The sequence below is a fragment of the Fundulus heteroclitus genome, chromosome 21, assembly GCF_011125445.2.
Source record: "Fundulus heteroclitus isolate FHET01 chromosome 21, MU-UCD_Fhet_4.1, whole genome shotgun sequence".
Classification (NCBI taxonomy): Eukaryota; Metazoa; Chordata; class Actinopteri; order Cyprinodontiformes; family Fundulidae; genus Fundulus; species Fundulus heteroclitus.
The window spans coordinates 26,855,364-26,881,089 of NC_046381.1; positions in this window are offsets into that span (position 1 = coordinate 26,855,364).

The window sequence follows — 25,726 nt, forward strand, 5'->3', positions numbered from 1 at the left end:
ATTGTGTTAGAGCATGAAACTTAAAGTCAAGACTATTTTTACTTTGCACATCTTAAAAGCTCTATGTACAATACTTGGCTGAATGACCTGGTGAGTCACATTGTCCATCTCCACAGGGATTCTTCTGATTTCTTGGCGGTCATTAATGGACATTGTTTCATGTTAGATGCCTTTTCATTTACAAGGAATACACATTTCTTCCTCAGTTTCACATACCAGTATTTATCTTAACTAATTGATTTCAGGTTTATGTTATTATAGAATTGTTAAAATTTTGCAAAGTGGATCCCACCGAAAAACACAAATGCTGTGACAAGAAGGTTACCTGCTCCTTTGGTTTCTTTCAGAATAGGCTGAGACTGCCATATGTACTTGCAGTCATTCACACAGAGTTCTAGAGTTAACTGAGATCCTTCATTTTGAAGCTCTTTTGTGTCCTCTGTGACAATCAGTGAACCTCGCTGTAAACAGCATGCTAAAACTCAAAAACAAGAAACAGTCTCTGTTTCAATGGGGGTCATTAGAGGCTCGTGATTTTAGAGTATTTTGAAAAGACTCTGAAACAACTTGCAGTGTGCTCTGAATCGTGTATTTCCTGGGGCATGCTCTACTCATTAGATTCAGAATCTGAAAGAAACAAATACTGTAACAGACAGTCTTCCTCATCTTGGTTTTCCAGTGGCTTTTCCTGTATATATGGTCCATTTTTATCGAGTAAAATACATCTGGACCCTGTCCTGCAGCATGTGATGTGCTGACAACAATTTGGGTTATTTGTTTTGTTGTACTTGCATTTGTTGTAGTTGAAGACTGTAATGAAGATGGTTATATTATTAATATACATACAGCATTGGCAGCTTATAATTGTAAAATAATAATTTTAACAAATTAAAATTGGTAGTGCTCTGTGTCCTGGTGTCAGGTCCAATAACACGTGCTTATCAGATCAGTCTGGTCTTCGATTTGTTATTTGACATTCGGTACCGGCAGCTGCAGTACCTTTATTATTTGAGTGTTACCTGTCGCTGATGCGTTGCTCAGCGTCTTTTGCTCTCTGGGCGGTGGGGTTTAGGCGCTTTATGGGCTAAATTAGTCAGGACGGCAGTTGTTCCAAATGTGGATCCTTCGGCAGTTTTGTTCTTCCGACGGCTTTTTTCCACTGCACACTTTTTTTTTCTCCATGATTCTTTTTTGTATTAAAATTACAGCCAGCAGCGACACACTGTGGCATTGTCTAAATATACATTAGTCAAATGCAATATGATAAACTACGACTCAGGTAATGGTGGCCTCCATGCATTGATGCCGTAGGTTCCAGTCCTAACTGCGTTATCAACCCAGCTGTCATGTTCCATGTTTCCATGTAGTGTTTGCCTCACCTCCTCCTTCCTCAGGGTGTGACAGGCAGGTCTGATCCCCAGCTGTGCCGCATCAGATAATTGGCAAGGGTTTAAAAGACGAGTTGGATCCTGAAGCAGACACCAGATAGTTAAATCACATCCTGTGGTAATCAGGCCCCAACAGTTGTTCTCTGAACCTAGGTCGAGATTCAAGCTGCCCTAAGAACTAACCTTCTGACTGTAATTGTAATTGTAATTCTTTACTATCAGGAAGTCCACAAAATGTAGTTCAAAGCCTTCAGCTGATCCAAAATGCTGCAGCAAGAGTTCTGATGAAAATCAACAAGAGGGATCATATTTCTCCAATTTTAGCTTCCCTTCATTGGCTTCCTGTTAAATCAAGAATAGAATTTAAAATTCTTCTTCTAACGTATAAAGTAGTGATGGCGAGATGAAGCCTCATGAGGCATTAAACCACTCAGCCAACTGGTTCGAGAAAAGGTTCATTTCTTGACGGTTCATGTGCACACAGCACCACCTACTGGCAAGTTGTATAATCACAGCCAGCTGTATCTTAACACGTGTGATGCATTGAATTTTTGTCTATTATGACTCTTGGGAATGACTTCACAAAAGGTGTAGGACGAAATAATTTGTCTACATAAATTTTGTATACACATGTGTATAATAAAACATTGTTTCAATGTATTGTCTGTGTGTAATTATTCCCAAAATAGTAGTGACATGATATGGCATGTTGTGTAATAATGTTTTTCTGTGACTCTAGAAAAATGGCATAGCCTTAATCAGGCAGAGGACAATGAAAGTGCTTGTGGAACTAGGCAGGGGGTAGTGAATAGGCTAATGCTTGTGTAACTTGGATGATTTCATGCATTTTTATTAAGAAACAACAATTTCTCCACAGTTTTTGGTTTCAAATGATTTCTCTTTTTTGATACTACTTCTCCAACCTTTGAAAAGACACGCTCACATGGCACAGATGATGCCGGGGTGCATAAATAAATAAGTGCAAGTATGTACAGATTGGGGTACTGTGACCGATGATTAGCCCAGTACTATACGGTCCCACAGTTTCCCCTCAGCAGCAACACTGAAGCACACAGAGGTTCCCGCTGCGTCTTTACGCACGATCCTGCTGCTGATGTCTCCTCTCTTTTCAGCTCAATGCAATTCTAGACAGTAACAGTTTATAACCTATATCACCTTTCACAGCGACAGGTTTCTCATCTCAGTCGACCAGACAAATCTCTATTGCTCTCCTCAGTGCGCTCTGGGCGGTGAGGTGGGAGGATTTTACCCGATGGTGCGCTGCGTGCGAGGGATAAACAGGGTGGAAATGCATAAATAAAAACTGTAAATGGCTCCTATACAGTGATCATAGGAGCTGACCGGTCTGAGATCAGCCTCCTGATGTTACAAGTTCTTTAAAATGAAAGCGCGCACCCAAATTACAAGTAACGTAATTTTGCGCACCTGAAAAAAGCGCACGGCAGAAGCGTATCGAAGCGCTGAGGCACAGAAATACGGTGCATGTAGTTAAAAAATGCAGAATTAATAAAAACAACTTATAACCAGACGTAGCGTTTTAAACTGCATCTGGTGAGCAGAACTGTTTTATGATCCAGAGTGCAGCCATGACTGGTTCTGAATGAAGGCTTTATCTGGCAGCAGCTCTCCCCCCCCTCCCCTCCCCTCCTGCGTACGTAGTACAGGACCTTACCGGCTTACTTTCACCACTGGTTAAGACTAAAATTATTCATAACTCTGATCACTCTTCCTGCTGCTCTGTTAACATGAACTGCAGCAGGAATTACTGATGGCCATAAACTGTGAAAAAAGCTGAAACATCTCAGCAGAAGGCGGAGTTTTTATCGTCCGCTGCCCAGATGGGCGTTGGGATTTTTATGCGTGAAAAATGCCATGTTTGCGTGTGACCGTGTGAAGTCAGTGACGGTCAATGCGTGATAGTTGAGAGCACTGATCTCCTATCTATCTATCTCTCTCCTAAACTCTCCAAACACCAAACTAACTGTCTCAAACTAAATAACCACTATCCAAACTCTGCTATCCAAACTATCAAAACTCTATCCACTCTCTCAACTGACCGCAACTCGCCTACAACAACCCACATTTTGAATGAAGCCTGTGGGGATTCTAAAGCTGTCGAAGCCGCGCCAACATCTGAACCACTTCCCGAAGCAGTCACGTGGTACAGCCGGCCAGCGAGGCTTCGGACGTCATCGTTTTCGGCTCCTCCCCTAAATGAAGCAAGCCTCGATACGCGCTTCACGGAAACGCCCCCTCCATTACTCGACACACGCCTCGAAGCCTTGGCACATAACGTAACATCACTAGTATAAAGCCCTTAATAATCAAACTCCATCATATATCAGAGCTCTGATTACCCCGTATGTTCCTAACAGAGCACTTCGCTCTCAGACTGCAGGTCTGCTGGTGGTTCCTACAGTCTCTAAAAGTAGAATGGGAGGCAGATCCTTTAGCTATCAGGCTCCTCTCCTGAGGAGCCAACTCCCAGTTTTGGTCCGTGAGGCAGACACCCTGTCTACTTTTAAGACTAGGCTTAAAACTTTTCTTTTTGACAAAAATTATAACTAGTGGCTCATGTTACTCTCAGCTACCTTTATAGTTTTACTGCTATAGGCTTAGGCTACTGGAGTATATCAGGATCTAATTTTCTCACTCTATTGAGTTCTACTGTTCTTCAATTATGCATTATGTGTTGTCATTTCTGCTTTAACTTTCTGCTCTCTCTCTTTTATCTTCATAGTAGGTACACCTGGTCTGGCGTTCTGTTAACTGTGACATCATCCAGAGAAGACGGCTCACCCGCTACTACCATCTAATGTAGAACAGATTACTGGATCAATGTGTGCTTCTGTGCTTTTTTGTTTCTCTTGTTGTGTCTCTGTTCTGTCTTCTGTAACCCCCAGTCGGTCGAGGCAGATGACCGTTCATACTGAGCCCGGTTCTGCTGGAGGTTTTTCCTTCCCGTTAATGGGTGGTTTTTCTTCCCACTGTCGCTTCATGCTTGCTCAGTATGAGGGATTGCAGCAAAGCCATGTACAATGCAGATGACTCTTCCTGTGGCTCTATGGTTCCCCAGGAGTGAATGCTGCTTGTCGGGACTTTGATGCAATCAACTGGTTTCCTTATATAGGACATTTTTGACCAATCTGTATAATCTGACCCAATCTGTATAATATGATTGAACTTGACTTTGTAAAGTGCCTTGAGATGACATCTTTCATGATTTGGCGCTATATAAATAAAATTGAATTGAATTGAATTGAATTGACTCTGTCCTCCTCTCACAGTTCTTCCTTGTGGATCCTTTCCCAGGCCCGTGGCTTTTCCTGGACCGCACGTTGGAACAAGCAGATTGCTCCGTCTTCCCTCCTTCATTCGCCCCGGTCGCTGATGCTTATCTGAAGGCTCCCCTGACCCGTCACCTGTCTGCCTACCCTCCAACGTTTTTCTCACTACCAAAACCGTAAGCAGCTGCACCTGATCCACCTGTTATCCGATCCTGGTGTGCACAACAACTCTTCCCTCTCCTAGTGCGGAACTGGACTTCCTTCCCCTGTGATCGCCCGCTTATTATTGTTTTCAATAAATCCCTTTTTGAACCCACACTGGTCTGTAATTGCTGCCTGAATCTGAGTCTCAGCACAAATCATGACACCAGCATGTATTGCGCAGGTGAAAAAAATGGTGCAAACTATAAAAAAGGATGTACAATTTTGTTTAAGAAATTGTAATTAACAGAACCAGAGGACCCATTATTCAGCCAGACAAACATTATTAGCAGGCAGGCAATGGGTCAGGACCGGAAAGGCAGAGGTAGACAGGATGACCAAGGGGATAATCCAGAGTCCTTTGTCCGAGAGTCAGTCCAGAGTCAGAGCCAGGTGATCAGAGATCCAGGGATATGCCAGAGCAGAATCTGGGTACAGAGCTGGGGCACAGGAACAGGTCCAGTAACCGGCAGGCAATCAGGTCCGACAGGGGTAATAAGGAGACAGAAGCGGATCGGATCACGTGCGGGCAGGCAGGCAGACATAAAACGCTGGATAAGACTCACTGGAGGTTTGTAATGATCTGGCAGAGAAGAGTAGGCTGAGGTGGGTATAAGTAAGTAGGTGAACAGGTGACTGGAGTTGGAAACTAATTAGCAGCAACAGGTGGAGCTGATTTAGAGAAAGGTGGTGGCTGGAGGTGGACTGAGCTGATTTGGTGAAGGCTGGTGGCTGAGAGGTGAACAGGCTAGCAGAAAAAGTCTCAAACAGTCCAAAAGCAAATAAACAAAACCCAAACTATGACAGTAATTATGGGTTTTTGCATAACACCAACAGCAATTTTTAAGTTATTAGGAAAATGACAACATATTTAGGCCAACATGTTCAACTAGTCATTGATCCCTTTAATAAATTCTTATACTTGAAGATAAGTTGTCACTCATTTATCCCATTTGTGTGCAGAGTTTGCTGTTAAAAGAAAGGCCTGTGCTCAAACCCTTTCAACTATTGTCCTAATATCTGCTGTTTGGGTTGATATTCACGGGCCGATACCTAACAGACTGAGAGTTATTTATTAAACATAAAATAACTTTAAAAGATGTTTGATGGCACAACAGCAGTCACTTTCACACGTTCCCACCCTAATGTCCAAACACTCATATTCACACACGAGAAAAAATGCTGTACACACACTTGCACTCACCACACATATCCTATACTCCCAGCTCCAGGACCCAATATCCCAGAGGGAAATCCAGCCCCATGACCTGAAAGATGATCCCCATCAGCAGGATGGAGGAGAGTAGACCGCCGAGATCTGTTCTCTTATAATTAAAATAGGCTTATTGCCTGGTCTAATTGAAATAAACCAAAAAAATGTAGTTACGTAAACTGAATGACTTGGTGAACAGATATTTCAAATTAATAATTTTAATGTACTGATTCTTGTGTACTGATTCTTGAGTACTGATTCTTGATTACTGATTCTTGTGATTCAGTGCACTCAATGGGAACTGCTTTCCCCATCACAAACTATTACAGTAATAGAAAGACAAGAAGTTGTTACAAGATGTTTAAAAAATTTCCCATGAATTAATATCTCAAATTACTATCATTGTATTATCTCACTTGTGTCAGGGTTTAGTTTTGACTTGGCTTTTGTTTACTATTTGTTTTCAGTTTTTCCTCCTTGTTAGGGTTTTAGTTATAATTTGACTTTATTTTAGTTTTCAGCTCCTCCTTCCCCTCACTCAGCTTTCCCTTCACTCCCTCTGCAGTCAGTCACACCTGTCAGTCATTAATCAGTCAGACTCATTTCACCTGCTAGTCTCCCTACTTAAGCCTCCCTCTGTTTCACTCCTCTGCCGGTTCGTCATCATGCAACACCTACTCCTTGCCTGTCTACTTGAGTGGTCTCTGCTTGCTGCTGGAACCCTGCCACCTCTGATTCTCTTATCCCTCAGCTTGCCATGGATTATTCCAGTCTCATTGGTGCAACTATCCTGTTAAGACTCTATCTGCAAGTATTCACCTTACCAAGCTATTTTATCCTGTTGTGACTCTGACCAGCAAGGTTCCCTCTCTGCGGTGCTGTGGATTCTACTGCTGTGCTGTGGAACCTGCTACAAGGTTCAGCTACTCCCGCCTTGGTTTCCGTTGGTCCTATTGTGTTCCTATTTGCTGCGCTGCTGGACTCTGTACCTCTGTTCCCGTCTTCATGGACTCTTGCTTTACTGCCGGTTCTATAGCAGTGCAGTTTTCCCATTTCCTGGTCAGTCTCTCCACTCTGCTCCTGCCAGCCAGCTCCTGCATCCTACATCTCCGTCCGGTAACTGACTCTGGTTCATCTCATTGTCATCATCCACTGCTTGCAATAAACTCTCTTAAACCAGCTCTGTGTGTGCGGGCTCTGTCCGGGTTCATCCAAGACAAAATCATGACAACTTGTAGATGTATATAAATATATGTAAATATTCTTGGTATGCACAGGGTATTAGGTATGGCCAATAGGATGGCCATTGGTGAAATGTAAGTTTGACATTGCCCTTGTCTGCTTTTTGTTTCTTTTCAAAATATTGTATCCAAATGTTTTGTATATTTTACTCCCATTTAGTCCTACAGCATACAATTTTTAATACAAGGAATGCATTAAATTGCTGTTTTACTCTTCCATCATGCAATAGCAATGCTGGACTAAAGTCTTATTTTCAGGGAAATGAGAACATAGAACGCTTTTCTGACATCTTTTGTCATATCTAATGGGGTTGTTGATAAAAAAGAGCCGCATGATGAGGGAATAATGACAATTTATTGAAAATAAAACATGCAGGCAACGACGAAAACCAGAAGCACAGGTTGCATAATGGAGGACCTAACACTGAGAGAGACAAAACCAGCTATATAGGGGAGGACATTAGGTGGCAATTAACACAGGTGAGGAGAGTGAAGGTAATTAAACTAAAGGAAAGAGGTGGCAATGATCTGACTGAGGCAGGAGGAGAACATAATCTAACAGGGATGCATGAAGATCGACCAGACAAGGAAAAATAACCAAAGTAACTAACCTGAGAATGGGCAGGCAGGAAAGTTGAAGAAAAAGCAAAAACATGAATAAACTACTAATATACGTAAATGATGAATAGAAAATTCAACTAATACCAGAAACAAGAATTTACAGATAATAACCAATACTAAGAAGTGCAAAAACGCAAACAGAACTGCAGGATCCCTCGGGAGCAACAAAAACCTAATCAAACCCCTGGGGATCCTGACAGCATTCTTAAATGTAACAAATGCTACACCTTGTAAAAGAGCCTTGTTGAATAGTTTTATTTATTTTAGTGTTGTAATCGTACGTGTTTGATTTAATAGTCAATTAGTATGTTATATTTCTAATTTTATATAATGTTAATGAGAATAATAAGGTATAAATATGTTTTTGATGATGTGCAACTCGGGAAGAGTAGCCAGAACCCCAGCACAGGCGTGATGAGCAGACATAAACAGACATGGCACCATCTACTGGCAGTATCGCAGAACTATCAGAAAGCTAGATGGTGACTACTAAATCACTTCTAAATAATGCCGGACCAAGCCTGACCCCTCTGCAATGCCTTGCGATAAGGTGGCAGCTCTGCGTGATCAAAGACCAACCATTATTAAATAAATTAATCTATGTGAAGCAACTCTAAGAACCTGATATCGGAATATCAAGGAGGAGGAAAATGCCTCTTCACAAATGGAAAGAGGGACACAGCATCAAGGTAAGAACAGATCAACCAATTGATCTATTTATAATGTTGTCTGTACTTAAGTCTGTAGAGGCTAAAAAGAGCAATGTTATTACTATTATCCCATTATTAATAAGGACATTTACTCATGTCAATCAACTCTGCAGTCACATCTGAGCCTTGGCAGCTTCAGTGAACACCAACGCTGTATTCTCAGCGATGTTCCAGTCTTTTGCCTCTTGGAATCATATTTCTTTTGCGTTTTTTTACACTGGATCTTGGACCTTTATTCACTGTTTCCACGTTTTCACTGGGGGGAACTAATAGCAGTTAGTTCCTTGCTTATCTGTTGCGCACATGCACAGTGTTGTACTTCGGTTGTTATAAATATACACAAAGGTCTTTATTTAATAACAAATTTATCAAAAACAAAGCTAACAGCCTGAAGAGCCTCACTGAACTATAATAACACACAGCTAAGAAACCTTTTTAAACCAACTATAGTCCAAGCACTAGGACCTAAAACTTTTCAAGGAGTTTTTTTTTTTTAAGATGAAAACATACTTACTAGGGTTAAAGTTTACGAAACATAATAGTAAAATCAAAGAATTTGGTTTTAACTGTGGAAAACATGAATGAGACTTCTATCCTCTCTGCATTCAGCCCGTTTTGGAAATTCCCCAGTAACCATATGTTTTGCAATTATACACTGTTTAAAGTTATTTCATGTGTATTAAATAAACCTCTGTCTGTTAAGTATTGTCTGGTGATGATCAGCTCTTAAAGGCATACTATGCAACATTTTTCAGTTAATTAATGTGTTCCATACCGTCTTGGATGTTTAAATGAGTCATTTCAGGTAGAACAAAGGTTTTCTCGGCCGCCCTGGTGGTCTGTAGGGGAAATACCGCACTTGCAATGGCATACCGCGCTCGTGACATCACCGTCTCAAGAGCAACGCCCCTTTTGCCGCTTAGGTAGGGCACACAGGAGAGAACGCACGCAGTACCCAGCTATTACACGCACAACAGAACCAGCGATATGACCAACTTTACAGCTGTTAAACTTTCCCAAGACGATGTCCCAGGCGCACGGATTACTGGTCGCACTGTCGAAGAACACACCAACCTTCAGCTCAAACGATGGCTTGAGTGTCGAGGGTTTAAAAAGATCGGAAAACGGGCCGAGTTGATCGAACGGTAAGCTTTGGGGGTTTTTCCTGCGCGGCGGTCATGGCATCGTCGGCTGTTTTTTTGTTTGTAATCACCGTCCAGGAATGGGTATATGTTTAATGTTTGTCTTATTTGAAATGTTTTTGAGTAAGCTATCCTGGTAGCAGGGTATCATGTTAGCGCCTGCTACCATGACAGCCTATATGCCATCATGGTAGCAGGCGCTTCAATATTAACATGTCGGCCACCAAAATACTCTTACCTGTTCACTACTTGATGTCGCTGGAATTGGGTCAGGATGTTCTTCGGTTGGGCCCTTTCCTCCAACAAAATGCTTGCTACATATGTAGGTGAATTTGGTAACTTTTTCCGGGTTGAACTGTTGTGTAGGCCGACCGCACCGGTGTACCCAGCGCACACATTTCTCCTTGGCAGTCTTGAAGAGAACATCCTTCATATGCGGCCGATCAGCGTACCTCGAGTCGCTGTTGCACGTTCCATAGCAACAATGTTTAAAAACCATGGTCTTAGATTTGGAAAAAGCAGTCGTTTACAGAGTAAAACCAAGGGTAACGCACGTCTCTTTTACAGCGAAACAGCGGCGGACTATGCAAGCTTGTCCTACTGCGTACCACGTGATGTGACGTCATCGTGACGTTACGTTTCTAAAAATAGCTCGCTCGTGGTACGCCATTGCAGGAGCCCTCGGCCCGCACCCACAGGCTCAGAATTCTGGTGCATCGTGAGAGTCGGTCTTGTTTTACGGCGAGAACTGTTACACGCCCCCAGTGAAAGGCATGCTTGTTGCTAGATTTGTGCAGTTATTATGGCGGAACCAGCGAGAAAACAGTGAAAGCCCATGTCGGAGCAGGCAAGAAAGAGGAAAATGGCTCTGGACAGAGAGAGGAGTCGTACACGGGTGAACATGGGGCAAGCTTTTTCTGAATGGCAAGAGCTAAAAGAAAAAGAAGGCTGCAAGGCTGACGTGGACCTCGCGTTTCTGCTGATGCGATTGTAAGTAACATTGGAATGGTTTCTCTCTCTCTGTGTGCATGTTCATACTTTCACTGTGTTAGTCATTGTTTGTACTACCGATTTTTCGACTTTTCGTTGTGTTCGCCTGTCTGCTAAGCTCAAAACAACCGCGCCCGGCTTGATGGAGAAACCAGAACAGCTGAGCATCTTTACGACAGTGCACTTTTACTTTCGCCCTCTGGGGGGAGCCTCGCTGGAAAATCAACCCCGGTTGCATAGTATACCGTTAAGTTCCCTTGGTTTGTTTCCCTGTTGTCGGGTCGCTCTGTGGATTCTGTGTTGCAGCCTCTGGTCGAAGCCTGTTCCCGAGCCGGTCATGCTTTTCTTTTGTGACCCTGTTCCCGAGCCTGGGTTTGTATCCTGTGTTCTCCTGTGAATCCTGTAAGTTCCTTCAGTAAAGTCTTTTTCACCATGCGCCTGCCTTAGCCTTGTTGCCTCCTAGGTCCTCGCCAGCAAACCATGACAATCTCTATATACTGTTCCACTATATTTCTAGGCAGACTACCTTCTTGGTGGTGAAGGGTTAGTGTAATTTTTATTAGAATACAGTGTTACTATTTTTTCTTTTGGGGGGTGTGGGGGTTGTGGGTTGGGTGTATTAGTTTTCATTCAGGTAAACCGTTCTGCAAATACAGAGCCAAACCCTTAATAATCAAGCTCCATCATATATCAGAGCTCTGATTACCCCGTATGTTCCTAACAGAGCACTTCGCTCTCAGACTGCAGGTCTACTGGTGGTTCCTAGAGTCTCTAAAAGTAGAATGGGAGGCAGATCCTTTAGCTATCAGGCTCCTCTCCTGTGGAACCAACTCCCAGTTTTGGTCCGTGAGGCAGACACCCTATCTACTTTTAAGACTAATCTTAAAACTTTCCTTTTTGACAAAACTTATAACTAGAGTGGCTTAGGTATTGCTGAGCTATCTCTGTAGTTATGTAGTTATAAGCTTCGGTTGCTGGAGGACATTAATATCTATTTTTCTCACAGTTATCCTACTGTTCCCAATTTTGCATTGTTTGTCATTTCAACTTTTAACTTTTTGTTCACTCTGTCTTTTTTTTCTCTTCATAGTAGGTATACCTGGTCTGGTGTGCTTCTGTGCTTTTGTGTCTCTGCTCTGTCTTCTGTAACCCCCAGTTGGTCGAGGCAGATGACCGTCCACTATGAGTCTGGTTCTGCTGGAAGTTTTCCTTCCTGTTAAGTGGATTTTCCTCTCCACTGTTGCTTCATGCTTGCTCAGTATGAGAAAGCACTGCAAAGCCATCAATAATTTAGAGTGTCCACTGTGGCTCTGTGCTTTTTTAGGAGTGAATGGTACTTTTTTAAGACTGCAATCCGCTGGGTTTCTTTAGATAGAAAACTTATTTACAAATGTGTCTGTATGATTTGATTGAATTCGACTTTGTAAAGTGCTTTGAGATGATGTGTTGTGAATTGGTGCTATATAAATAAAATTTTATTTAATTAATTTATAATTAAGTAAGTTAAAATATTGTCATATTGTAATTTATATGTTTTTGCTAGAAACTGGAAAGAAAGTTCCCTGTGTCATCAAAAAATCCGACAGTAATAAAAATGTGATAGGGTATCAAATATTTTTCTTAGTATAGGTATGGAGTTTGAAATGTCTGTATTGTGAAACCCTATTATATACCACTTAATGTACTCATATACAACTAAATGCTTTTTGTGCATTGACTGCACATGGCAGGAACACCCAGCAGTCTGAAAAATGGGACCGTTCTCTGCAATCAGTTCCTGCAGGTTCTCCAATGAGGATGCATTCTCAATCTAAAAATAAGATATAAAACATTCATTACAATTTTGAAAAGTAATAGAACACAAATGTTGATTTCAAAGATGTTAAAGTAGGAAAACAGCTCCTTTTTTCAACCTATCACTTTTGCTAAAAAGTGACCCACAAACTTGCTGTAATACTTTACCAGTGTCTTCATCAATAAGGTCTCCTATAGATGGACTGAAACTGGAGCACACTTATGGTTGATAAGATCATTTGATAGGAAGCTTGTGGCATGTCCACCATTAACAATGAACACAGCCATCATCTTCCCTGACAAACTATATTCATTCTGTCTGATTGCTGTTCAAGGGATGGTAGGTTAATGAGGTGTTAAATCAGCTGGCACACTAACGTGCTGCTTTACCTGTTTATTTTTAGACCATGTAGCACCTCTCTTCAGGACCATCCGATATTGGCCGTCTGTTCTGCCTTTTTGGTAGAAGGGATAGGAACTGTCTTTGACCACGTGTATCAAGATCTTCCTCATATGCTGTCTCAAGACTAATATAATTCAACAAAAGATCTCTATACTGATTAATACTGAGCATTTGTTTGGGTAAAATTTCACATCTTAGACAGTTAGACAAGTCCTCACTGATCTGACCCCAGAACCTCTGAACAGGTTTACATAACCACAGTGAATGAATGTAATTGTCGGGATTATTGCCTGTGCACTGTGAACAGATATTAGATTGTGCAAAACCCATCCTGAATAATATTGGACATGTACAGTGTACCCTATGAAGGATTTTGTACAGTATTAGTTGTAAATTCAGGTTTGTAGTCATTTTGAAAGCTCTTAAACATATCTGACACCAGGAGTTTATCAATATATTTGTTTAATTCTAATTTACCTTTGCATATTTACCCAGCTTTCCCTCTTTCTGGGAGGCTTCTAGTAACTTGATGTTTTCTACTAATTCTTGAATCTTCTTTTTATGAGATGAGAATAAAATTATTTTACCTCTCATTAACTACTTTTCCTGCCTTCCAGAGAATAGATGTCACTGGTAGACCATTGTACTCAAAATATGAAGCCCACTCTTCTTTAAAATATTTGATAAATTCTTCATCTTTTAGCAACGAGGTATTAAATCTCTAGATTTTGATTTGTGGGGTTACTTTTTTATTTAGTATGGTTAAAGAAACAGGAGCGTGATCACTGACAGCATTATGATGTATTACAGGGTCTGAAATGCTAGACAACAGTGAGCTGCTGATTAAGATATTGTCCAGATGAGAGTAGGATTGATGGACATTTGAAAATAAAGTATTATTCCTTATTGTTAGGACGAAGAGATCACCATGCATCACAAAGACCATTATCACTCTTGTATTGTTTGATTACATTTAATGATTGCCAACTGCGCTGAGTGTTCCCCAGCTATATCATCTGCTCTATCATCAAGAGTTGCCTGTGTTTTAAGCAAACTATGTCTGTTATGTCTGATGATTCTCCCTTCCTCAGTTCTTACTGTGAAAGATCAAGGTGGAACTTCTTGAAGAACAGAAGCACAAGTCTCATGGCAAGTGTGTTTTACTTACACACTCGTGAGATCTGAGCCGCTCAGCTCCACTCCAAGGATGGTTGTTTTTTTTTAATCCTATAACAGTTCCATCTAAGAGGTCAGGGCAGCAAATGTTAAATCTTTTGACAGTATGGTCGTCAGTCTGTACAGCCAGGTTTGCGATAACCTTCAAAACCATTGGTTTTGGACGGTATCGCAACCTGCAACCACGGGGCAGATAAGGCCCTGTTAGTTTTTTCAACATAACACCTCATGACAGCAGACAAAATAGAGAAAAACAACAGTAGGAAAAAAAACATTTTCATACTCTGCATCTTTTTGTGAATCACCAATGTCCTCTCCAATGACACAGTCCGCTTGCATTTGCATTTGACTGGTGTTAATTTAGACAAAACAAAGAACAACAGAACAAGTGTGGTGTTCATCTCTTCTCACATGAAAAAAAGCTCAATGACAATAAGCTGTTGGAAGAAGACATCTTCTAAAGGACCCACATTTATGTTCTCAACACTTCTCCCCAGAAGACTTTGAGTCAATTGTACGAGCAAAATTGATGAAGGAGCTAACAGATTAACAGGGTTTGCATTACACTCCCAAGGTAAAACCAACTGCAGTGCCAACTATTTTTATCCATAAAGAGCCTAAACTCTGTTTGGAAAAACTTTCAACATTCAACACTGGAAGCCCATTTAAATACTGAAAGTACTGCCACTGCCACCGGATACAAATTCATGTACCCGACCCCAGACCAAAGACCAGACCCTTAACAGGTGGTAACAGACAGAGGACCGGACCGATCAGATCCTAAGCAAGTGTTATTTGACCTGACACAGGACACAGAGCACTACTTGCCAAATTAGACAGATACCTTTAAAAATACAGAAATTCCAAAATGATTCCAAAGTATATTTTCATGTTTTACATATAATAAAGAACAATCAAATTTCATCAAGAGAGTACATAATTTACAGATGTGTGTTGTTACCAAAAACACAAAATGTAAACAAACACATACTTATACAGAATAGTGTTATTCTAGTAACTAGATGGGCAACTGGCGGCCCGGGGGCAGCACACGGCCCTCGTCATCACTCAGTGCGGCCCGCAAATAGATCAATAATAATTTAATAATTAAATAAAAAAATAAAGACATAATAATAATACTTTTGACCGATAGAGGGCACGTCATACCCAAACAATAGCGGGGACGGGCCGCTTTGCAGCAGCGAGAAAGAGTCAGGAGCCATGGCAACGACCAGCGACATAAAGAGAAAACTTGAAAATCGCATTTTTCAGAGAAAATGGGAAGAAGAGTACCTTTTACCGAATTCCAAGATTACAATTTAAGTCGACATTACAAAAGGTTAAATATGAGAAATACACTGGAGCTGCCAGAACCGCTGTAGTAGCAGACTTCAAATCAAAAGTAAGTAAACAGCAGCACTTTTTCACAAAATCTACGACGTGTCAGGAGTCAGCCATCACAGCGTCTTATGATGTGGCACTCGAACTTGCCAGGGCAAAGAAGCCACTGTCAGATGGAGAAGTTGTTAAGAGGTGTGCGGTGAAAATGGCCAAAGCATTTGGTGACAACAACATAGCTAAAAATTTTGAAGCTGTGTCCTTGTCCCGACGCACAGTAACACGCAGGATTGTTGACATCCACGATCACGTCGAAGTAAAAATGAAACAAGTCATGCAGGATTGCAAATACTTTTCATTAGCTTTGGATGAGAGTACAGATGTGACGGATATCAGCCAACTGCTGGTTTTTGCGAGAACGATTAAGAAGTTAATTTGATGTGCACCAGGAGTTACTGAAATTTGCATCTCTGCACGACACTACTAAAGGCAGCGATATATTCAACGGCGTTACCAGTGCTGTGGGTGAATACGGTGGCTATGAAAAGCTGTCAGCTGTTGTTACGGATGGCGCACCTGCGATGAAGGGAAGACACAGAGGTTTCGCGTGGCTACTCAGGCAGAGCGGAGTAAACTGCCCTATACTGCACTGCATCATCCATCAGGTGAGTAGCGTCATATTAATTGTGAGATGTAGGCTACTGTAGAACTGTTGTGCCGTGGTTACATAAAATAGAACCACGTACAAACAATATATTTTCTAACCGCAACTATTTTTTTCTAATCTTTCCAGGAAGCCCTCTGCGCAAAGACATTGAAATTTGGCTACGTCATGGATTTGGTGACAAAAGTCACTAATATCATCAGAGGAGGGAACAGATCGCTGTGTCACCGGAGGTTCATCACCTTTCTGGATGAAGTGGATGCCGAGTATGGGGACTTACAACTTCATACGGATATCAGGTGGATGAGTCGAGAAAAGTGTCTGGAGCGTTTTTTTGCACTGCGCTCGGAAATACCAGTGTTCTTGGAGAACAGCATTAGTGGTGATACAAGTGTATACTGTGGGAAGCTCAAAGATACAAAGTTTCTTTGTGACATGGCCTTTCTGACAGACATCAGCGCGCACCTTAATCACCTCAACACACTCTTACAGGGGAGAGATCAAACAGTGTGCGATCTCATTTCTCACATGACCGCATTTCAGCGCAAGCTCGGGTTCTTCATTGATGGCTTTTCTTCCCCTCCTGAAAATCTGGCACATTTTCCCGCACGCGCTGAGATTCGCAAAGAGAGCCCCCAGTGCGACAAACAAATCCAGAAATACAGAGCAGACCTGGAAAAATTACAGGAGCAATTCAAAAATCGTTTCCAAGATTTCCACGAGATGCAACCACTAATTACGCTATTCACAGACCCCCTTTCTACCGTGGTCAGCGCGCAACCATCGGAGCTGCAGCCGAACTCTGCGAGCTGCAGGCAGACTCGTTTTTTAAAGCAAAGCGCAACGGGAGGGGAATTTCATTTTGGAGATTTCTTCCTGAGGCCCATTTTCCACATCTCTGAGATTTTCAATGGCCAGTATGTTTGGGAGCACTTACATTTGCGAGAGCAGTTTCTCCACCATGAAGCACATAAGATCCAAAGAGAGAAACAGACTCACCAATGAAACACTGTTTCATTTGATGCGCATTGGGACCACAAAAATTGACATTGACATCCAATCCATTGTGAGCCAGCAGGCCAAACCACAGTTCCTTCATTAGCTTTTATTAATGTTGGGCCTTTGTGGTCTAGTTTTCTGCTATTATTGAATGTGAACTATTTTCAATTTTTAAAACTTTTTTGTTCTTCGTTCCTGCGACAGACTGGCGACCTGTCCAGGGTGTACCCCGCCTCTCGCCCAGTGAACGCTGGAGATAGGCACCAGCAACCCCCGCGACCCCATGAGGGATAAAGCGGATCATAAAATAGATGGATGGATGGATGTTCTTTGTTATGAATGAGTTCAGTTTTGCACTTTTTTAAGCAAATGTTTTGTCTTTGTTGCTTATGAAGGACATGTTAAAATGCATATATTTTATACACAGAAACTATTTGCAATCAGTTTTTCAAATTTTTTTTGTTCTTTGTTATGAATGAGTTCAGTTTTGCACTTTTTTGTTTTGTCTTTGTTTCTTATGGAGGGCATTAATTTTATACAACTATTTGTAATCAGTTTATTTGTTCTTTGATATTAAGGAGGTCAAATTCCTTTTTGCACTTTTTTTTAAAAGCAAACGGTTTGTCTTTTGCTTAAGGACATATTAAAATGCATTTATATACAGAACAATTGTATGTTGGTGCAGTAAAAATACAGATATAAATTCATATAAAATGTGTTCTTATTGAGAATCATTTGTAGGTCTATCATATCCAATTATTTCAATTCAATTCAATTCAATTTTATTTATATAGCGCCAAATCATGAAACATGTCATCTCAAGGCACTTTACAAAGTCAAGTTCAATCATATTATACAGATTGGGTCAGATTATACAGATTGGTCAAAAATGTCCTATATAAGGAAACCAGTTGATTGCATCAAAGTCCCGACAAGCAGCATTCACTCCTGGGGAAGCGTAGAGCCACAGGAAGAGTCAATTTGAAGTGTGTGGTCATGTGGCCCTCCAATGGTCGTGTTGAAAAACATTTGGCCCTCTTTAGCATTGAAGTTGCCCATCCCTGCTCTAGTTCAACACTGTTCCATTTGAAAGACCCAAAAATATGATGTCATTGACTCACATACTTCAAAATATTGTAGTCACACAGGGTATGTCCCCATCTGATTTTAAGGGAACAGTGTCTGATGGGGTGTATAGACCCATTATAGTGCCCCAGTTCCCATGTGGTGTGAGTAAAGTGTGTCAGTTATGAATCTGGGATGAGCTTGTAATAATCATGTATTATCATGGTCCAGAGCTATAAAGGAAACACATATCATTGGGGAAACGTAGACAGACCATTTTTCTGTCACTTAGTTATTTTGCAGTCAGTTGCACATTATTAAGGCTAAATAGGCTTATGAAAACAATTTATGCTGTAATATATCTTAAATATCTTAGATACTAACCCTTTAGTTAGTAGTATAACCAAGCTTTCTGGGTTTGTTACTGTCACCACATGATGTGGAAGGAACTGGACTCAGAGCTGGGCTTTTGAGTCACAGCATGCCTCAGCAAGACTCTTATTTTTCCAACACTTCTGTATAAAACACCAGCGGACTTACTGCCTAACCTACGACAATCCTCAAGGGACATTTAAGCAGCAGGTCTAGGATAAGAAAACATGTTTCTACACCACAATGATAAAACCGATTTTTATATACATGTTTCAATTTAAGAATAGTGAACAATAAATTCTGTACTATACTGATATTATTTATGTTACAACAATAAGTAACCAAAAAAGTCATCATTTTGTAATGATTCCATCTGATCCTGCCTGTGAAAATGCTGTCTGCCGTCTCATGACGTCATTCCCGCCTCCTACTCCTACTCAGGTAATCACGGTCTCAGAAGTTACACCTGTGACGGCTCCAATTAAGGGGAGTTGTTGCACCTAGGATGAGCATTATATATTCCAGTGTGTTATTGCCAGATTCTTGAAAGCCACCGTGTGAATAAACCATCTATCGTTCCTTGATTGCCTATCTGATCTTGACATGTCTCATTCGTGTGATTTCTCTTTCCTATCTTGCTCCTGTTGGATTCTCCTGCTGGCTTCGGTGTCTGGACCTCGACTCCCTGAACCATCTCTCGACCTCATCTGGCTGCCTTTACCTCTGCCTCTGTCTGGTTACCTCTGCCTGGATTGTGCCTCCAGTTACCGATTCTCTCGCCTGGATTCACCTCCTGTCTCAACCCTACTGGAAACCTGTCTACATGACACAAATCAGTCCGTCAGTGATCCAAATCACCCAAACGAATCCTCTGGATCACTCTCTCAGAAGCAGTGCAACCTCCTGGATTCTGATAAGGTTAGTGGCTTTTATTCAGTGTTCTTACATCACCACTGAGTTTTTTCTCGGCCACTAACCCTGTGCTCTCCCCCACTGTGGTTCCAGAGGTTGCTTCCATCACTTCCAGTTCCAGCAACCCCAGTTCCTTTAATAAAATCTTTGAAACATTCCTTCCTGTTTGGCTGAATTATCAGGTCTACAGATTCTAGCCTGTTAGAATTTTATTAAACATTTTTTAAAGAGTCTGGAAACGCTCAGTCCTGCACTGTTTTCCAGGCTTCTAGCAGTGTTGCCATATTTGCTTTACCTCTATGCTTAGAGGCAAAAGAGCTGGTTGATTGTTTGTCTTGCAAGAACTGGCAACACTGGCTTCCAACCCACTCTCACGCTGTTTTCCTTTTCTAAAATGCAATTTCCTGGATGCAGAGGGTGGCTCTTATATCCAACAATGATGAGACCCACTACAGAGAAGAGGTCCACAATGCTCCAGGAATAACCTTGTTCTGAAGCAAGACCAAGGAGGTCATAGTGGACTACAGGAGGCCCAAGAAGACTGAGCACACTCCTCTCTCCATACCTGGGGAGGGTTTTACTCAGCTAATAAACTTTTATAGGATCAACATTGAAAGTGTTTGTGTCTCAGTGTGATAGTGTGGTATGGAAAGAGGAAGGATTTAGCATGGGTGGTCAGGACAGCACAAGGGCTGCCGTCTACAAAACCTAGGCATGGTTTATGCTGCACGAGTCCACAAAAGGGCTTATTGCCACAGATCCCACAAACCTGAGCAATGCACTGTTGGTCCTAGCTTCCGTCAGGAAAATGATTCAGGAACATAAATCTTAAAAACAAATAGACTTAAATGGTTTATTTTCTAAAGCTGGTAATGTGATCCTCCCCTGCTAAAAATCAAACAAACCACCAGCCCATTTCAAGTTTACAAACATGTTACTGGTTCCACAGGTTCTTGATCCAATTAGAATTGTTAAACTTCCTCTGATATGTCCAAAAAAAAGTAAAACATTAAAACAACTGGACTTCTATTCTGAAGCTGAAGACTTTTCGCTTTCCATCCAGAAAACATACTCAAATGAAAATGTCTGGAGCAGCTTTATAGACCTGCTGGAGAGGCCTTGTTAGAGATTGGTTTTGCATGTAGATTAACCTGATTGCCCCTCACAGTGGAGAGTCGTTAGGCTCATCATTTGCCTGGCTCACAAGAGAAATGTTGTGATCACATGCACAGAGCTGTGAATTTGTGTGAACCTTAACAGGAATCAAACCTATTACTGTGTTGTAAGTTGTAACCTGAACACTGCTCTGTTTAAAGTTGTATTTTTCTCTCTTTACGTAAATGGCTTCCCTTCCCCTCTCTCAAACCATCTGTCTTCTCTGTCAAAAGAGAGTCCTTTGTCCTTAAGGTGTAGGTGGACAGCAGAGTCTTGTCCTGAGGGAGGTAGCTCTCCTGTGTTGAGCCATGTGTCTGTGGAGAGGTTTTTTGGTTTCTCCAATAAAGATCAAAACATTCCTCACTGACTGAACTGCACACACCACTCCAATCATTTTAGGTTTGGGGGTTTTGTTCTTAGGATGGGCCCGCCTCTGTCTGAGGTTCCTGTTGGGTTTGAAATGTACTGGGATCTTCTGTGTAGAGGAGTCTCTGAAAAGTTTTTCAGAGACTCCAGCAACATATGAGGTGACAATGTTACTGCGGTTGTTCTTCTCTACATTTTGTTCTGTGGTGTGCCTTTTGTTCTGTTTTAGCTGTAGTGTCAGAAAGGTCAGATCAGAGACCTCAAAGTGAAGCTTTCTTAGAATTCTTAGTGATGATTCTCACTCTTTCTGTATGTTTGTAATGTATGAAAGAATTCTAGTCAAGGATTTATTTAGCTTACTCCTTTGTTTTTCCCATGCATGTCTGCACTGTTTTTCGTTCATGTACAGCACTTTGAATGTCTTGTTACTGAAAAGTGCTTGTTTGTGAAAAGCCCAACTAAGGTATCCACAGGTTTGTAGAGCATCTTTGACGTGTTTCTATTCTTTGTTCGTCCCTTCTGTCCTAGTGGGGACATGTTTGGCTCAATGGTGTAAGGTTCTGATGACTGAAAGTGGTGTTCCAGTGGGTGGTGAGAATCAAAAAGAAGATATTGGTCTGTGTGAGCATGTTTCCTGCAGACTTCAATGTTGAGGCTTCCATCTCTTTACATGCTCACCAACCAGTCTAGAAAAGGTAGCTTGTTGTCATTGGCATCCTCTCTGGTAAACCTGATGTTGTTGTCCACTGAGTTGATGTGTCTGGTGAAAGCAACTACTTTGTTTGCCTGGATTTTGACCCACGTGTCATCCACATATCTGAACCAATGGCTTGGTGGTTTTCCTCTTAACAAGTTAATCTGTAATGAGATAAACGGTTGATTACCTTGTCTTTTTCTAGTTAGACATAGTCTGTGATCTGCTTTTTATAAGTACTGGTTGGATCTCTTTTCAAAGTCCCATATGTGGTGGTGTCACTCAGTAGTGTAAAAACTGTGTCCTGGTAATCAAAAGTGTTGAGGACCGCGGTGCATAGTGCTTTGTCAGCTGGTGAAATGGTGATACTTTGGTCCTGGCTAAGAGATTTTATGGCTTTCCTTTCTAATGATGTGAGGTTAGAACGAGGTGATTTGGCGTTGGAGAGGGTAGCTGTTATATTCATCCTGAGTTGTTCTGCTTTTGCTTCCGTCATATTGTTGTTCCTGATGGCAGATTGAGTGGCAGTTATGAGTTCCACAATGGATATTTCTTCTGGCGAAATGGCAACAACTTAGGCCTTTACTGGCATGGCAATAAAAACATATTTATTGCCCTGCCTCTGATATGTTAATATCTATTTGCACACTTTTACTTTCTCAGGGACTGTTTGGACGTTCATGCAAATTGCAATTTTTTTTATCGTTCTCCGAATACACTACTGCTCTTCCTCTTTTAATTTCAACGTGTCACTTTTATAAGATGCAGATGACTATTTGCACACTTCATCTCTTCAGTGGGTGTTTGTGTGGTACATCCATGCAAATTGCTAATTTTTTTTACATTGCTTTAAAATGACTGCTTCTTCTGTTCTTTCTAACGTGAACGTCTCATTTTTATCAGAGTATGTAGTATAACATTATGTATTAATAAATGTCCAGTATGTTTCCCCTTCTGATTGGTCTTTCTTCTCTATTGTGCTTTGCTGCTTCATACTATGTGTTTGCATTTCTGAAGGTCTTCTCAAGGAATGTTCATTCTTTGTTTTTCCATGGGTTGTTTTGATTTTTGTCTGTGTGTTATGTATGCACACAAAACCACCGAAATGTAATCATAGCTGCATAATGACGATAAAGATTCATATTTTGTTTTCCTGTAAAGCATGCTATATGAATACAGTAGCTTTCCTTTCTTAGCCAAGGACATTTTTGTAATCTGACAGCTGATGACTTTATTTACTCAAAACAAAAATGGGTATATTTTCATTGAAAATTAGGCTTTCTTAGCCCATTTGATCAGCCCCTACCACCTTCCAAGCATTCAGACACCACTAGATGTCTTTATATGAACAGCTTTTGAATTTCAATTTTTCAACCTCAATTTTCTATTGCTCAGGGTGAGCAATAGAAAGTCTATGCCTTTCCAAAAACTCACATTTGGAGGAAGGATTTATTTCATTAAATAGGAACTGAAAAAAACTAAATGAAATCTTTACATAAATTATTTATATAAAATCTAAAACAATCATCCCTACCTCTAGTTACTACACTTGCTAGATGCTGTTTAGAATTGTGTGGGGAGGGATCTCCATTTGTTAATGAGTGAACAACAGGGTCCGTCTTAGACAGATCACTAGTTCATTACTGATGCCAGTTCAACACAAGGCAACACAGAGACAGAAAGCAAGTAAACATTCACACGCATATGCACACACAGGCTTTCAATTTATGGAAAGAAATGGCAATGCCTAGAGCTGAACCAACTAAAAATTATCAGTTAGTAAGGTACAACCACATGTGAAATAGCAGGAAAAAAGAGGTCACAGCATGTTAATGTGTGATTTTTGGAATCATGAATAATTTCATTTCCAGTTTGCAAAAGAACATTCTGTAAAACACACACAAGATCCCCAGAAGGCGGTATTAAGTTTGGAATTAGGATACTGCCAAAGGCTATGTGTTAATGGGGGATTGGGATTTGTGTCAGAGCTGCCACAGAAGCAGTTGGAAGATTGACTGCTGGAATATATCGTTCTTGTTTTTACATCCTCAACAATGTGCGCCAGTGGAGGAAGGGAAATAATTTTGACACCACCAGGGGTTAAAATCTTTGTTATGAAGAATGGCATGGAGATACTCTAACTCCCTTTCAGAAAATGTAAGTCATTGTGAGATAGGAAGAAAAACATCCCATTTTTAAGATATACAGTGGATTTTACACTGAAAAAATAAAAGTAAATGAAGGGTGAAAACAAAAACAAAAAACATCTGCATTAAACCATATTAAGCCCTGTACATGCGTTTTTTGTCTTTGAAAGGAAAAGGCACTATTTCTTGAACTGTGCATTAGAGTGAGGGCAATGTGATGGCTAATACCAGGCTCCACAGTAACTATCACAGAGAGTACTGTCTGTGTGAGTTAGTCTTAGATATGCAAAGAGGGTGCCTGGAGGAGAAAATAGCTCCCAGTTAGACGTCTTTGCCATTTCTTTGAACTGAACTGGATAATACCGTATTTTCCCTCCCTTTGTTTGCAATTATGTCACTTCTGAGAGGCGCGTAGGAAAAACTCACCATTTCACGTCTTTTTAGTTTCTCCACTGCATCTTCCAGATGTCTGGGCTGTCCAAAATGATATTCCACTTTGTGTGTTATTTAATTAGTTTGTCACAGATATAAACACACATTGACAGCAAACATTTCACTGGCCTTTACAACAGTCCATGCCAATACTTGGCTTTTTGCCACCAACAGAATTAGCTGCACAGTCATCTCATTTAGAGTGGAAACACAAGTCCACGTATTTCCATACTGACCTTATGTACATATAAATTTGATCTGAATTAAGAGTGCCCTTAATCAAGAGAAATACTTGCACAGCAAGCAGAAATTAGCATCTTTATTTTCTCTTGATATTTAAGGAGTGTGCTATCCCTTTTATTTTGCACACAAAAGGTTCCAAGCTTACATAAACCAACCAAAATATATGATTATAATCATATTGCTATTAGATTTCAGTGTTGTGTGAAATCAATCAATCAGTGGATTATTCCCTCTCAATAATGCTTCTGTTTTTACTTTTTTGCCCCGGAAATGTCTTTTCTGTTATATATTGTAGTTGCTGAACGCTGGAGATAGGCACCAGCAATACCCGCGACCCCATGAGGGATTAAGCTGTTTGGAAAATGGATGGATGGATGGATTGTAGTTGCTGTCTGCATACCGTCGCTTGCCTGCCTATTTCTTCACACGATGGTTGTTGGGATTAGATATTATTTAGTGATATCAGAGTAAAAGGGGTTAAATATATGGGCAAGCCACACCTTTCAGATTATTATTTTGTAAAAAAAAAAAAAAAAAAAAAAAAAAGGACAACCATGCATGTTCTTTTTTGAGTTCCCAGTATTTTGCATTTTGTCTTGGTCTATCACCAAAATCTGAAAAGTGTACAGTGCAGTCTGTGTTACTTAAGTAACAAGATGTGAAAAAGTTTGTTAATACATATTTGGAACCGTATACAGAGCATTGTTTTATTTGAATTAAGCCTACTTTACCAAACACCATTGTGATGCTTGCTCCCATCCAAATATTTAGTCACTAGTTAAGGCTTTTGCAAAACCATTCAATGTTTAGCACTTTTTAAATCAATCATCTTACAAAACTCAATACTCACAGAAAGCTTGTAGACCAAGTCAGGGATGTTTGATTAAACTCTTCTCAGTGTGTAATTAGAATACAACTGAACAAAGTTGGCTAGAACGGAGGATGCCCTTTTACTTGAAAGGACCGTTTAGATTTTTTGCCTCAAGCACAGGGGTTTAAATATCATGGTGTTTATTGTGACATAAGACACAGTAATGCAGGTACTACTCCATTGTCATGAGGAACATAGAACTGCACCAAAAACTAAAGCACTCTTTTTACCCACCCATCTATGTTCCAAACTGATTTGAATCATGACCAAAAAGAACAAGA